The sequence below is a fragment of the Anastrepha obliqua genome, chromosome 3 (genome assembly GCF_027943255.1).
Source record: "Anastrepha obliqua isolate idAnaObli1 chromosome 3, idAnaObli1_1.0, whole genome shotgun sequence".
Classification (NCBI taxonomy): Eukaryota; Metazoa; Arthropoda; class Insecta; order Diptera; family Tephritidae; genus Anastrepha; species Anastrepha obliqua.
Window position 1 is genome coordinate 124,089,781 of NC_072894.1, and position 13,566 is coordinate 124,103,346.

Sequence of the window (13,566 nt, forward strand, 5' to 3'; positions counted from 1 at the left end):
GTAAAAATCGAAAAATGCACTCTTGGTCGTTTGGTAAACACAAGCGTAAATATATTACTGATAATGACATTCACATGAAAGTTGGCCCAGATGTTATTAACAGTGCTGCCAACTCATGAAAAAAATAACAAGAGCGAAATTTTAATCCCGCGAAGTTTGACAAATAAATTCACCTTACTTTTTGCCCAGAGTAGTACATCGATTTAGTATCAATTTCCTTTTCACAGTTTTTCCAAAAACTATTCGATCTTTCACAAAATGTATCCATATATTGAAAGAAAATTACTGATGGTCTGCCCCTCGTTATTTAAAATTTTGACCAGATAGAAAGTCTGCATAGATCAGAGCAAATTCTCCGTAGGAATTAAATAACTCAAAGTGCAAAAAAAGTTATTTAAATATAATTGTTTCCGTTAACAAATAAAATAAAATGAATATAGAGGTATGTCTAATACGGGTATTAGCTGCCCTGATACTAAGAAATAATTATTTATTTAAAAAAGTCTTATTTTGCAATTTCGCATCTGCTCCGAGTTAATACAATTTGTAATTTCGAATGAGTTAGTGCAAACTAGCATTGCATCCCATTCAGATTCTTCTTTCTAAAAGTTTGATTATTTTTAATTCACAATAGATGCTAACTACCGTTTTTCGGCAGTGTTGCCAAAAGTAACACTTAATTCCTGAGATAATTCCGAATTAAAACGTAAATCCCCATTAACGTCGCCGTCTGTCTACGCTATAAGAAAACTCGAAGTCTAGGGAATAAGAATATGTATTAAGTTGAGCTGGTGCCGATCTAAAGGGAGCATTCATTCTATAAACAGAATGACCAATACCCACAAAGAACAATCACAAATACAAATTACATCTACAACAGAAAATGCCTAGACTCTAGGAGAATGAGATTTCCAATGAATCTGCAGTTCGCTGAATTTGAGCAATGGTCCGAGTTATGTTAATTTTGAGTGCATCGGTCGATTGTTGCTTATTGGCATAGACCGTAAACTTTCTTAAGGAAAAACTGGGAATGCTTACTCGGCACGATGGTTTGTCATTAGAGAAGAAATAAAAAACAACATAGTTGACAGATGACGCCGAAACAACCTGCTCCTTAGAAACCAGGTACACTAAAGGGTCCGCCATATAACTTTACGGAATTAAAAATGCTATAAAAAAGAAACTACTCAATATTTTTCCAAACTGTTTTTTTTATTTTGAAGTACAATCCTTCCGGTTAATGAGGGAATACAACTTCATTCATATGGCTGCCTGGCCTAGCCATGCACCATCCCATACGATCGGTCCAATTTTTCAACACATTTTCGATTGTATGCGGCTGTATTTCAGCTAAGACATCGCGTATGTTAGTCTTCAGTGCATCAAGTGCTGCTGGTTTGTTGGCATAACACTGGTCTTTGACGGCACCCCAAAGATAATAATCCAACAGCGTCAAATCGCGTTGGTTTGTCAATGAGCAACCCAGTTTTCTTACTTTTTTCGCAAAGTAACGCACATACGCTTCATTCGGTGCTTTTCTTCTTCCCATTGCCGTACGTAATTTTCGTCCACATTCTGCAACATTAACATGATTTTCAAAGTAATGTCGCAATATTTCCCAGCGTTCTTTGAGCGCATACACAACCATTTTCGTTCAGCGGAAGAATAAAACTAATTTTCTGTCAAATCAGATGACAGCTAAGGGTTACCGTTCTTCAAATAATACCTAGTTCAAATCCGTAACGATAGATGGCGGGCCCTATACTTACTTATATGTATATATTGAACAATTAACCACTACATTCTTCCAATCTCGCATTTACCCATTTATTACTGATTCACTTATTCACCTCTCATTAATCATTTGGACTTTTAACACTTTCCTCCACTTTGCACTTATTCACTACTTTGTATTGTACATTCAATGAGTTCGATTTTTTGTGCTCCCTTTACCTTCTGCCTTCACTGCATTTAAATACATTTTTCCCACGTCCACTAAAAGACCGCATATACTAATTGGTTTTGCTCTCGCTCGGTATCCTGGTCTGCGCAATGTTGTTGTTGTTACTACCTTTTTCACCTTCACTTTCGTTTACCTAATTAAATTAATTATACTCACAATTGGTTTGCTTCACTAGACCTCATTGGATATTTGCTACTGTTGCTTCTTCTTCTTCTTCTATGCATTCACCATTGCACGGACGTCGTTTTAAATCACTTAAATGAATATTTTGAGTACCGGGGCTTCTTTTGCCTCATCTGCTGATTTTAGCTTTTCCTTTTATTTTGCCATTTCCATTTTTATTTTGTTCCACTTCGCTAACTTGACATCTGAGTAGCCCGTCGCCACTGCCGCCAACATCCAGGCAGCGGTTGCTCATTGGTGTTGTTAATATGTTGTCAACATTGTTGTTACCCCAAGTGATTTTCCAACGATTTTTCCTGATTTTCCTGCGCTTCCTCAATTATCTTAACAAATCACGAATTTTCACAAATTTTACAAAATCTGCTACTGAACTCGCACTTTTAACCATTTGCTAGCTGCCCATAAGGAAAAATGTATTTTTGATTGCTGTTACTTTTTCAAAGCCAGCGCATTTGCAGACAAATCTTCGCTGCGGCTTAATTGACGATTTTGCACCGTTTTTTTCCTTTGTTCTTTGGTCTGTTGGCTGTCTTCTCTTTGAGCAATTAACATTGTGCCAGTCTGATTAATTGTATCTGTCGATGGCCCCACTGTGTTTGTTTTTGTATTTTTGTGTTTTGTTTACTTGTCGTTTTCCACCTTTTTAATTTCTGTAGCATCGTGTTTCTATTTTTTTATCTAAACATTGACCATTTTATTTTCCATTAATTAATGTCAATGTCAAATCCTTGACATATTGAAGCACAATCGCTTTGAGCTGTGCCAGCTGGCTCGTGCCCATTTTACAGCTCCCCAATCCCTAGCATCTCGCTGCCCATGCGAGGTTCATTTATTACTTTTCCCTGCGCGTTACACCAACCTGTCGTAACGATTGTAAATCTACCGCATAAAATCGCACCTGTCTTGCTCGCCACCCCGTGGATGACCAGTTTGGGAAGCTAATATAAATGAATGCCTGAGTGAGCAATTAGGCACTTGGGTTTGGGTCTGTTGGCTGTTAGACAAAATCGCGACCTTAAAATGTGAAGCAAATGTTATTGACACAAAAAAAAAAATAATAATAATTCGCAAACTTTTCTCTTTTCATTTGTTGTAATTGAAGAAGACAAGACACCAACGCATTGCTAAGTAATGAAGGTCGGTCGTGAACAGCTTTTGTTAGCGCCGGTTCATTAATTAATTGTGATTTTGTAGTCATAGCAGGCGTGACTGCAAAATAAAGCTCTTTAGACTTAAAATTTTTAAACGGTTTACGTTCGTGATATTTAATGAATGCAAGTTTTTAATGTATGCTGTAGTTCTTAAGCAGTTGGAAATAAAAATTGTGAATAGTGGGTCGTCAAGTGGTTTGTCTTTAAAAATGCTACAAAATAAAACGTTGTTTAATAAACGAGGGTCGATATAAATGCGAACATTTACACAATAGCGGTCATTTGTTTTCTAGTAATCCTCGGTGATAGAATATGATAAGCGCTGATGCGGCTCTGTCGAAGAAAATCATACTCAATCAAACTTTGATTCTTCTTGTGGATTATTTTTATTTGGTCTTTTAATTTTTTTTACATCAAGTCGAGAATATGATGTCATGTAAATGGCCGCCGCCACAGTTGATTGCCATTTGAGCCCTTTTTATTACATTTTCTATCACTTTGGCCAAAACTTCCGGCGATAGGTCCTCACATTCTTGACGGATATTGTATTTAAGAGCTGCAAGAGTCTGAGGCTTGTTGACATAAACCCGCGACTTCAAAAAGCCCCACAAAAAGAAGTCTGGAGCGGTCAAATCAGGCGATCTCGCTGGCCAGTGCAAATCGCACATCGCAAAACGGGAGATTAGGCGCCCGGGAAATGCATCCTTCAGCATATCAGTTGTGGCGCGTGCAGTGTGTGCCGTTGCACCGTCCTGTTGGAACCACATGTTTTCCAATCCCAATTCATCAAGTTGTGGCAAAAAGAACTCGTTGAGCATTGCTCTGCAGCGCCCACCATTCACAGTAACCGTTTGGCTCGCGACGTCTTTGAAAAAAAAGGTCCGATGACTCCTCCAGCGAAAACAGCACACCATACAGTGACTTTGAGCGGATGTAATGGCTCTTCGGGGGTTACACGTGGATTTTCAGTGCCCCAGAAGCGTACATTTTGCTTATTTACGTACCCGCTAAGATGGAAATGGGCTTCATCACTCATGATTATTTTTGATGAAAAATCATCTTCCTCTTAGTGGTGATTAAGGATGGCTTGAGCGTATGTTAGACGCGATTGGCGGTCAGCAGCTAACAGCTGATGCACCGTCTGGACTTTGTACGGAAACATCTTCAAATCATGTACCAAAATTCGCTGTAAAGACCATCGACTGATACCCATTTGCGTGGCACGTCGTCTGGTCGATGTCGACGGCGCTTCCATGACATCCTCGCCTACAGCAGCAGTATTCTCTGCAGAACGGCTACTCCGGGGTCTGCCACGCCTGGCACCATCTCGTGTTGTGCCAGTCTCTTCGAGGCGAGCGGCTAAACGTCGCAGTGTTTCACCAGTAGGCGTTGGACGGCGAAGAAATCTGCGACGAAATTCACGTTGTGCCAAAGTCACCGACCGATTATTGGTCAAATAATAGTCTCGAAAGTTAGTTGATCAATGCACTCTTGTCTGAATAGTCCCCGTCAAAAATCGGAATAAATCATCGCACGAAAATTTTCACAAGTTAGTTCTATCTTTTGGGTGAGATGCAATTTTCAACTCACTGAAAGAATAACTAATAAATCTTATTAGTGAAATCATTATATGTAAATTTATGCTAAAAATACCAAGCTTTCTGATAAAAAGATCGAATTTTAGCTCATCACACGTGGTGTTGCAAAGGCGGAAAATATTATAGTATAAGAAACAAAATTTACTTTGGTATGCAAGAGCCGTAGCCGAATGGGTTGGTGCGTGATTACCATTCGGAATTCAGAGAGAACGTAGGGTAAAATCTCGGTGAAACAACAAAATGAAGAACAATTTTTTTTAATAGCGCACGCCACAAATAGGAGGAGGAATTCGGCCAAACACCCAAAAAAGGTGTACGCCCCAATTACGAGGGGTGCCTTTTATGTGTCGGGATTTTGCAACCCTGGTGTTGCAATCTGGCAACTGACAGCTGTATCGCAAAGTTTGACATTTTTCGGCTTTTACGTACTCAGAACGTTTTGAAATACCAGCGCTATTTGTGCTGTTTACAGTAACTTAAAAGATTCATCTCGGTGCAAAAATGGAATTAAATCGTGAACATTTTCGTGCGATTATTTTTTACAACTTTCGACAACTTTCAGCAACATTGCATGGATGAACTTAATTAATTTTTTGGCGATGAAGCTCCATCAAGGACCAGTGTTTATCGATGGTATGGTGAATTCAATCGTGATCGTAGTTCATTCCAAGACGAATTTCGTGAAGGTCGTCCAAAATCAGTTGTTGTTCCGAAAACCATTGATGCTGTGCGCGAACTGATATTGCAAGATCGCCATGTGACCTATCGTGAGATCGAGACAATCTTAGGCATTAGTGGACCAGCATACATTCAATATTGTATAAACATTTAACTGTCAAAAAAATTTGTTCGCGTTGGATCCCACGCCATTTGTCAATCGCTCAAAAAAAGGCTCGTGTCGCTTGGTCGAAGGAAATGCTCAAAAAATACGATCGCGGGGCTTCGAAACACGTCTATGACATCGTGACAGGTGATGAATCATGGATTTATGCGTATGAGCCCGAAAGTAAACAGCAGTCGACTGTATGGGTGTTTCAAGATGAGCCAAATCCAATAAAAGTTGTTCGCGCACGAAGCACTTCCAAGCAAATGGTCGCCTGTTTTTTCGGAAAAAGTGGACATGTCGCAACCGTACCACTAGAACAACGCAGAACAGTAAATTCTGAGTGGTACACAACCATTTGTTTGCCAGTTGTCTTCCAAGAAATTAGAAAAACCAATCGCCAAAGACGGATCACTCTTCACCAGGACAATGCGAGCTCTCACACATCGGCTCAAACAACTGCATTTTTGAGCACCCAAAACATCGAATTAATGGGTTATCCGCCGTATAGTCCTGACTTGGCACCGAATGACTTCTTTTTATTCCCGTACGTAAAAAACAAACTGAGAGGTCAACGTTTTTCGACACCTGAAGAAGCGGTTGCGGCATTGAGAATGCATGTTTTGGAGGTACCTCATTCAGAGTGGCAAAAGTGCTTCGACAATTGGTTCAAACGCATGCAAAAGTGTATAGATCTTCATGGAGGATATTTTGAAAAACGATAAAGTGATTTTCAATGATTAAAATTTGTTTTTGTTCTCTAATCCCGACATATAAAAGGCACCCCTCGTATATGCATATTGCCTTTTACCTTTGTAAAATTAATTGAGCTCAGTTGCATCCCTACATCAATCCGATATCTCCGCTGGATATCTGAAGATCTTCAATATTTACCCAATATTTCTACCTCCATTATTATTATTAGGCCACTTGAGAGATCTACATATTTGGTCGCCTTCATAGATTCAGAGTATTTCTTTAATTTGTCCTATTTTATTATGTTTTATTTCCTCCTTATGTAAAATATGATAACCCTCGTATTTGTTCCGCTTATGCATCCAGTACATGTTTACCTGATTCATCTTCCACCCTACTGAACCATCAAGTTCCAAAGCGTTATATTTCCAGGTTAGCAAGATGATGATTCAGTCTACAATGCCTTGTTAGAAATCCTGTGATGATTCCAGAAATATCTTATTTCCATACAATTTTTAAATCGGTTCATGTTACAGCTACCTGCCATTTATTTCGATTGTGAGTATGGCTCCACTGTGCAATAGACCCAAGTAAGCGCACAATTACTCACTGAGAAGGACAGATATCAGTAGGGTTCAACCGTAAAGTGAACCCTGTTACCCCAGATTGCAAACAAGTTCGATGGACACTTGCTATCCTGGATTAGCATTAGCGGGAATGTACGAAACTATTTTACATTGCATTAAAAAGAACAATATTTTAGTTCACTAAAGCTGTAAATAAAAGAAGTTCAGCATTGGAAAGTTGTTGGATTAAAGGAAGATTATATTGAATGTATTTGTTGGTAAAAAAACTGAACGCCGCCAGTCAACGTCTATTTATTTAATAGCCACAACTTTTATAAATGATGAACTTTTTCAAGAATGATGCTTCTAATTGTTAAATGGTTTTTATCAGACCTTTTTTATGGCTGAAGGACACTCAGAGTATGCCATATTCATTTATCGTGTCATCTGGAGTTCTCCAAAGTAACATTTTGGATCCTTTACAATCAATGACTGTTTTTCATATGCGAAGTTTTTACTTTATGCTGACGACCTTAAAATCTATTCTATTGTAAGAAACTCTTTTGATTCGCAAATGCTCCAAAAATAGTTTAATAAAATTCTTTCTTGGTGTATGCCTAGTCCTGCCATAAATTCTGTTACAGGATAAATCTGTTATAGATATGCAATTATAAGACTTTTTTCAGTGAAGTTAATTTTATTTAATCATGTCAATATGAAAAAACAAAATTTTAATTTTCATTCGAAATGGTCATCATTTGCTTTTACTCAAGACTTCAAACGATTAGGCCTTTCAGCTATTGCAGCCTGCACGGTTTCCATGGATACTGTCGTCGCTGCAGGAACCAAAGATTGTTTGAGACTCTCCAAATTTTTATGAGGTCTTTGGCAGGCTCTGTTCTCCAACTCTAGACCACAAATTGTAGTCCAGTGGATTGAGATCTGGACTTCCAGAGGGCTAATCTTCTGCGGCTATGAACCAAGGAATATTGTTTTTACCTACTGCTGGATGGTTTTCGTCTTACGGGCTGGATCGGAATCTTTCTGGAGGATCCAGCATTCACTATTGAATACAGTTCTAGTCAACTAATTTCCCACGTCTTCTAAAACATCCTCCTGGTACATTTTTGCCTCGGTCTTAACCCCTTTTTCGCAGAAATGAAGAGATGTAACGCCTTTGCAAGACACTCGCCACCAAGCCATTACAGAGACCACGCTGAACCCTTGGAACAACATGTTTTGGGTCTTTAGTTTTACCATATATTTTGTCATTTTGCTCATTAAAAACTTCTTTAACAGTGAACATTTTCTCTTCAGTGAAAGGAATATTTTCACGACAGTTGAGCGCGTGCCACCGAAGAAGCTGCTTGCATCCGAGGAGTATAATTTTTTCCAAGCGCCTGGTCAATAGATGACCAGTTGAGCTACGGAAGGCTTTCATGCGGAGGTCAAATCTAATTAGTTTTGACATGGATCTGGTCAATACCTTAATTTCCCTGGATATAAATTTCTGCTTTCTACGTGGATTCCTACGAATTCATTCTCGAACGGCTTTCATGGCTGCACTGGTTCGAATCACGCGAGGACGAACATTTCTCGAAATACTAAGTTTTTTCAGCAATTCGTAAATCTCACGTGCACTTTTACCACACTTTTGTAATGCAATTACTGCAGTGCGAATTTCCCCACCCCATTGTTAGCAAGCGAAATTTGCCACTAAACTGAGTACATAGGAGGGGTGCCTTGTATATGTCGGGATTAGAGAAAAAAAACAAATTTTAATCATTGAAAATCACTTTATCGTTTTTCAAAATATTCTCCATGAAGATCTATACACTTTTGCATGCGTTTGAACCAATTGTCGAAGCACTTTTGCCACTCTGAATGATGTACCTCCAAAACATGCATTCTGAATGGTGTCGAAAAACGTTGACCTCAGTTTGTTTTTTACGTACGGGAATAAAAAGAAGTCATTCGGTGCCAAGTCAGGACTATACGGCGGATGACCCATTAATTCGATGTTTTGGGTGCTCAAAAATGCAGTTGTTTGAGCCGATGTGTGAGAGCTCGCATTGTCCTGGTGAAGAGTGATCCGTCTTTGGCGATTGGTTTTCCTAATTTCTTGGAAGACAACTGTCAAACAAATGGTTGTGTACCACTCAGAATTTACTGTTCTGCGTTGTTCTAGTGGTACGGTTGCGACATGTCCAGTTTTTCCGAAAGAACAGGCGACCATTTGCTTGGAAGTGCTTCGTGCGCGAACAACTTTTGTTGGATTTGGCTCATCTTGAAACACCCATACAGTCGACTGCTGTTTACTTTCGGGCTCATACGTGTAAATCCATGATTCATCACCTGTCACGATGTCATAGACGTGTTTCGAAGCCCCGCGATCGTATTTTTTGAACATTTCCTTCGACCAATCGACACGAGCCTTTTTTGAGCGATTGACAAATTGTGTGGGATCCAACGCGAACAAATTTTTTTGACAGTCAAATGTTTATGCAATATTGAATGTATGCTGGTCCCACTAATGCCTAAGACTGTCTCAATCTCACGATAGGTCACATGACGATCTTGCAATATCAGTTCGCGCACAGCATCAATGGTTTTCGGAACAACAACTGATTTTGGACGACCTTCATGAAATTCGTCTTAGAGTGAACTACGACCACGATTGAATTCACCATAAAAAAATAAAATAAATAATTGGCGCGTACACTTCTGTTAGGTGTTTGGCCGAGCTCCTCCTCCTATTTGTGGTGTGCGTCTTGATGTTGTTCCACAAATGGAGGGACCTACAGTTTCAAGCCGACTCCGAACGGCAGATATTTTTATGAGGAGCTTTTTCATGGCAGAAATACACTCGGAGGTTTGCCATTGCCTGCCGAGGGGCGACCGCTATTAGAAAAATGTTTTTATTAATTTTGCTTTCACCGAGATTCGAACCAACGACCTCTCTGTGAATTCTGAATGGTAATCACGCACCAACCCATTCGGCTACGGCGGCCGCCATATTCACCATACCATCGATAAACACTGGTCCTTGATGGAGCTTCATAGCCAAAAAATGAATTAAGTTCACCCATGCAATGTTGCTGAGTTAATCCACGTCGAAAGTTGTAAAAAATAATCGCACGGAAATGTTCACGATTTAATTCCATTTTTGGACCGAGATGAATCTTTTAAGTTACTGTAAACAACACAAATAGCGCTGGTATTTCAAAACGTTCTGAGTACGTAAAAGCCAGAAAATATCAAACTTTGCGATACAGCTGTCAGTTGCCAGATTGCAACACCAGGGTTGCCAAATCCCGACATATAAAAGGCACCCCTCGTACAATTTATGAGTAGACAATGCATGCGAACAAAAGCAAAAATAACGGAACTTTTTTCTGCGAATTTTTTCTCACTGGATGAAAATTGGAAAGTTTCTCTCGGAATTTATCTCAAGACTAAGTATATAATTAAATTTTTCCCCGTCGTTCCTAGATGAAACAAATAAACATTTAATTTATTTGAAGCCTGGAACTTCACCTGCCGCCAAGAGCGGCTTGCTTGTAGCACTTTTGCTTTGACCAGTCGCCTTCGCGTATTTGCTGGTCTGCTGCATCTGCGGCTTCTTTGTGGGTTGCAGTCTAGAATTGCTCTGGTAATGTCTTCATTGGATTTCCCTAAAGCATGGCAAACTCATTTTCATATATCGCGTCGAATTTCTAAGAGGTCACGTGTTTGTTTTGTCATAGTCCAGAGTTAGTTGTTAGATACAGTGTTAGGCCAGGAAATGCGCATAATCCTACGAAGGTTGCGGTTGATATCTTTCGTGGTTTAGTAGTGTCAAATGTTTTTAAACATATCGAAATGCTACCACATTACTTTCACCAAGTGCTTATCTCCTTTGAAGATGTTTTATTTTATTTCTAGGAGTTATTTTCGACGCAATGTTCATTTTTACTAGTCATATTAACTATATAGTTTCGAATTATGCTATATTTTCTTTGAATACATTTTTTTGGTTACTTTTCCTTTTTGGTTCGTCATCAAATGGTTTTCTTATATCTTAGTGAAACCATCCGCCCGGCTCGTCACTAACATCTCCTAGATTTGTTGGGAAGAAGTTAAAAAGTACCCCCACGTGGTGAATTTTTAAAGGCATGTCACATTTCAAGGCTCGATAGAAATCTATCATGTTTCGTATAACTTCAAAATATATTTTAGCTTTCGTGTTTCTTTATATTTTCTAGCACGTTTCTTGAAATAATCATTTCCGACGCAAAGTGTTGCAGCACTTTTGATTTTTGTGGAAACTCAGCTAACCTGTCCTACCGCTAAGTCTTTCATGCACTCAACTGACACTTTCGCTCAAGGCAGATGTAACCAGAGACAGAAATTTAATACGTGGTCACGTTTCATATTATAAAGCGAATGATAACAATTACGGCTTGTAGCTACGTATTTAGCGTGCAATTCACTATTCAAATCTGATGAAATGGTTCAGTTCTGTAAAAACAACACCAACAGCAACAGGAATGTGTTATAGATAATATTTAGAAAACAAAATGTTGAATGTTTAGTGAATAACTTCATCGAAACTTCTGGACCCTGCAATGAAATTGGAGAAAATTGTTTTTCCTTCATGTTTTACACAGTTTCGCAGCTTAGCATCAGTACGCTATTCTGAATATACTGCTGTAGTGCGATTCACTAGCTTTTAACGATTCGACAGTTGCTATTTGTGTCTACAATATTTGCCGTTTGCACTATCGATTTGCTACTTACAATCTTATGTTAACTAACACTAAGCAATTGTCTTTTTCTATTTATTCGAACTGATAGAGAGTGGCATCTTTGCCAAATTATATACCAAAATGAGCGAATAACGCGAAGAAGAATAACAAAAGTACGAACTATCTAAGCTGTAGATTTCAATTTTAGTGTTTTTTTTTAACAAAGTTTGTAAAATAAAATAATTGTTTATTTGAAATTAATACTTATTTAATACTTTTTGAACGTATAATGCTTTAGGATATCTATAGCTTTTAAAAGGAATCGCGCCATAGCCAAGCAATTCGATAAAAATTTTCTTTTGCCGCTCCACTTGGGTCATAGGAAACCTCAACTTTGCGCAAAACATAGAACGCTTTATTGCATCTGTTACACTACGCCTGCTTCGGCCAACGGGCGACTGATTCATGAATATTCCTCATTGCTTACCTACAGGTTGTTGATTACATCAAGTTGCAAAAAATTGCAGTGCAGCTAGAGCCTTGTAATGTAAGGGCAGACTTTAAAGATAAATTCGCTTGAAGATTGCAAGATTTATCTGTTTTGCAGTCGAAATCGGCGTTATTGTGAAACCTTTAAGAGGACTGTCAACATGAGAAACTGGGTCCTCTGTCAAGTTTGGAGTTAAACGGTTTGTAACTCCCCTGCAGCCAAATGGAAAGGAGCAACCTACATCCCGGAGCAAACTTCGATTTAATGCTCTAATACTCTCCACGCGATAAATCATAGGCCAAATACTCGAAATTTATACTAATCTTCTTTTTAATAAGTTTTTGGGCATACAATTTCATAGTTTTAATTTAAAGTACTAATTTTTGTTTTGTTTAATTTAACCACACCAAATTGTTCTCGCTTAGTTTGCTTGTTTTATTGATTATCGTCATGAAATGGGTTACCGAATAGGAAAATCGTTAAAATTGTGGTTAATTGTGGTTAAAGAAAGAAAAGAACGCGAGTATCGCTTAAATATGTTAGTGAATCGCCATACTGATCAATTCCAACATCTTAATGTTGTTGTTGTTTTAATATTCATAGTAATAACCCGCTTTAATTAATAAGTTTGTTAAGAGGTTATCTACCAATTAGTACCACAAAATATCGGAATCGGACCGAACACAAAGTGTTGTGAATGGATTTTTATTAGGGTCATGACAGTAATACTCGGAGTCTTGCATAAGACTGGCAAGACAATAAGACTATTGCACAATATATGCTAAGGAAGATGGTTCCATATGTAGAAGTCCACCCAAGTGGGAAAAGTTACTGATCGCCATTCACTTGAAAGTGGCCAGGACGATTCTTCTGTATATGGTTCAAGCAGCCCACAGCGTCCGGGATTAGCCCACGTATCCTCTGGGTAGCTTCCGAACACCCGTTTGGGAGTGAGCTAACGTGAGAAGGCGAAACATTCCAGGATAGCTGGTTGTGCGTTGGGTTTGGGACCCGCCACTTAAAAACCCCCCCCCGTACGATCCGAGGACCCAAAATCGACTCGGATCATTACCTTGTTGAAACCAAACTGCGCACACGCCTCTGTGTAGCAAAAACGTGCATCTACCTACGCAAAGAATGTTCGTCATCGAAAAGCTGCAATCACAACAGACAGCCAGAAGATTCGCCACTCGACTCTCACTCCTGTTCTCAGAGGGTACTGCCCAACAAACCGGCATGCACGAACAAGGGAGCAACATTTCTCATTGTCTACGTACCGCCGCCGAAGAAGAAATCGGATTCCGGCGAACCCGAAGAAACAGTTGGTATGACGACGAATACCATGCTGCGCATGCCACCGAGAATGTGG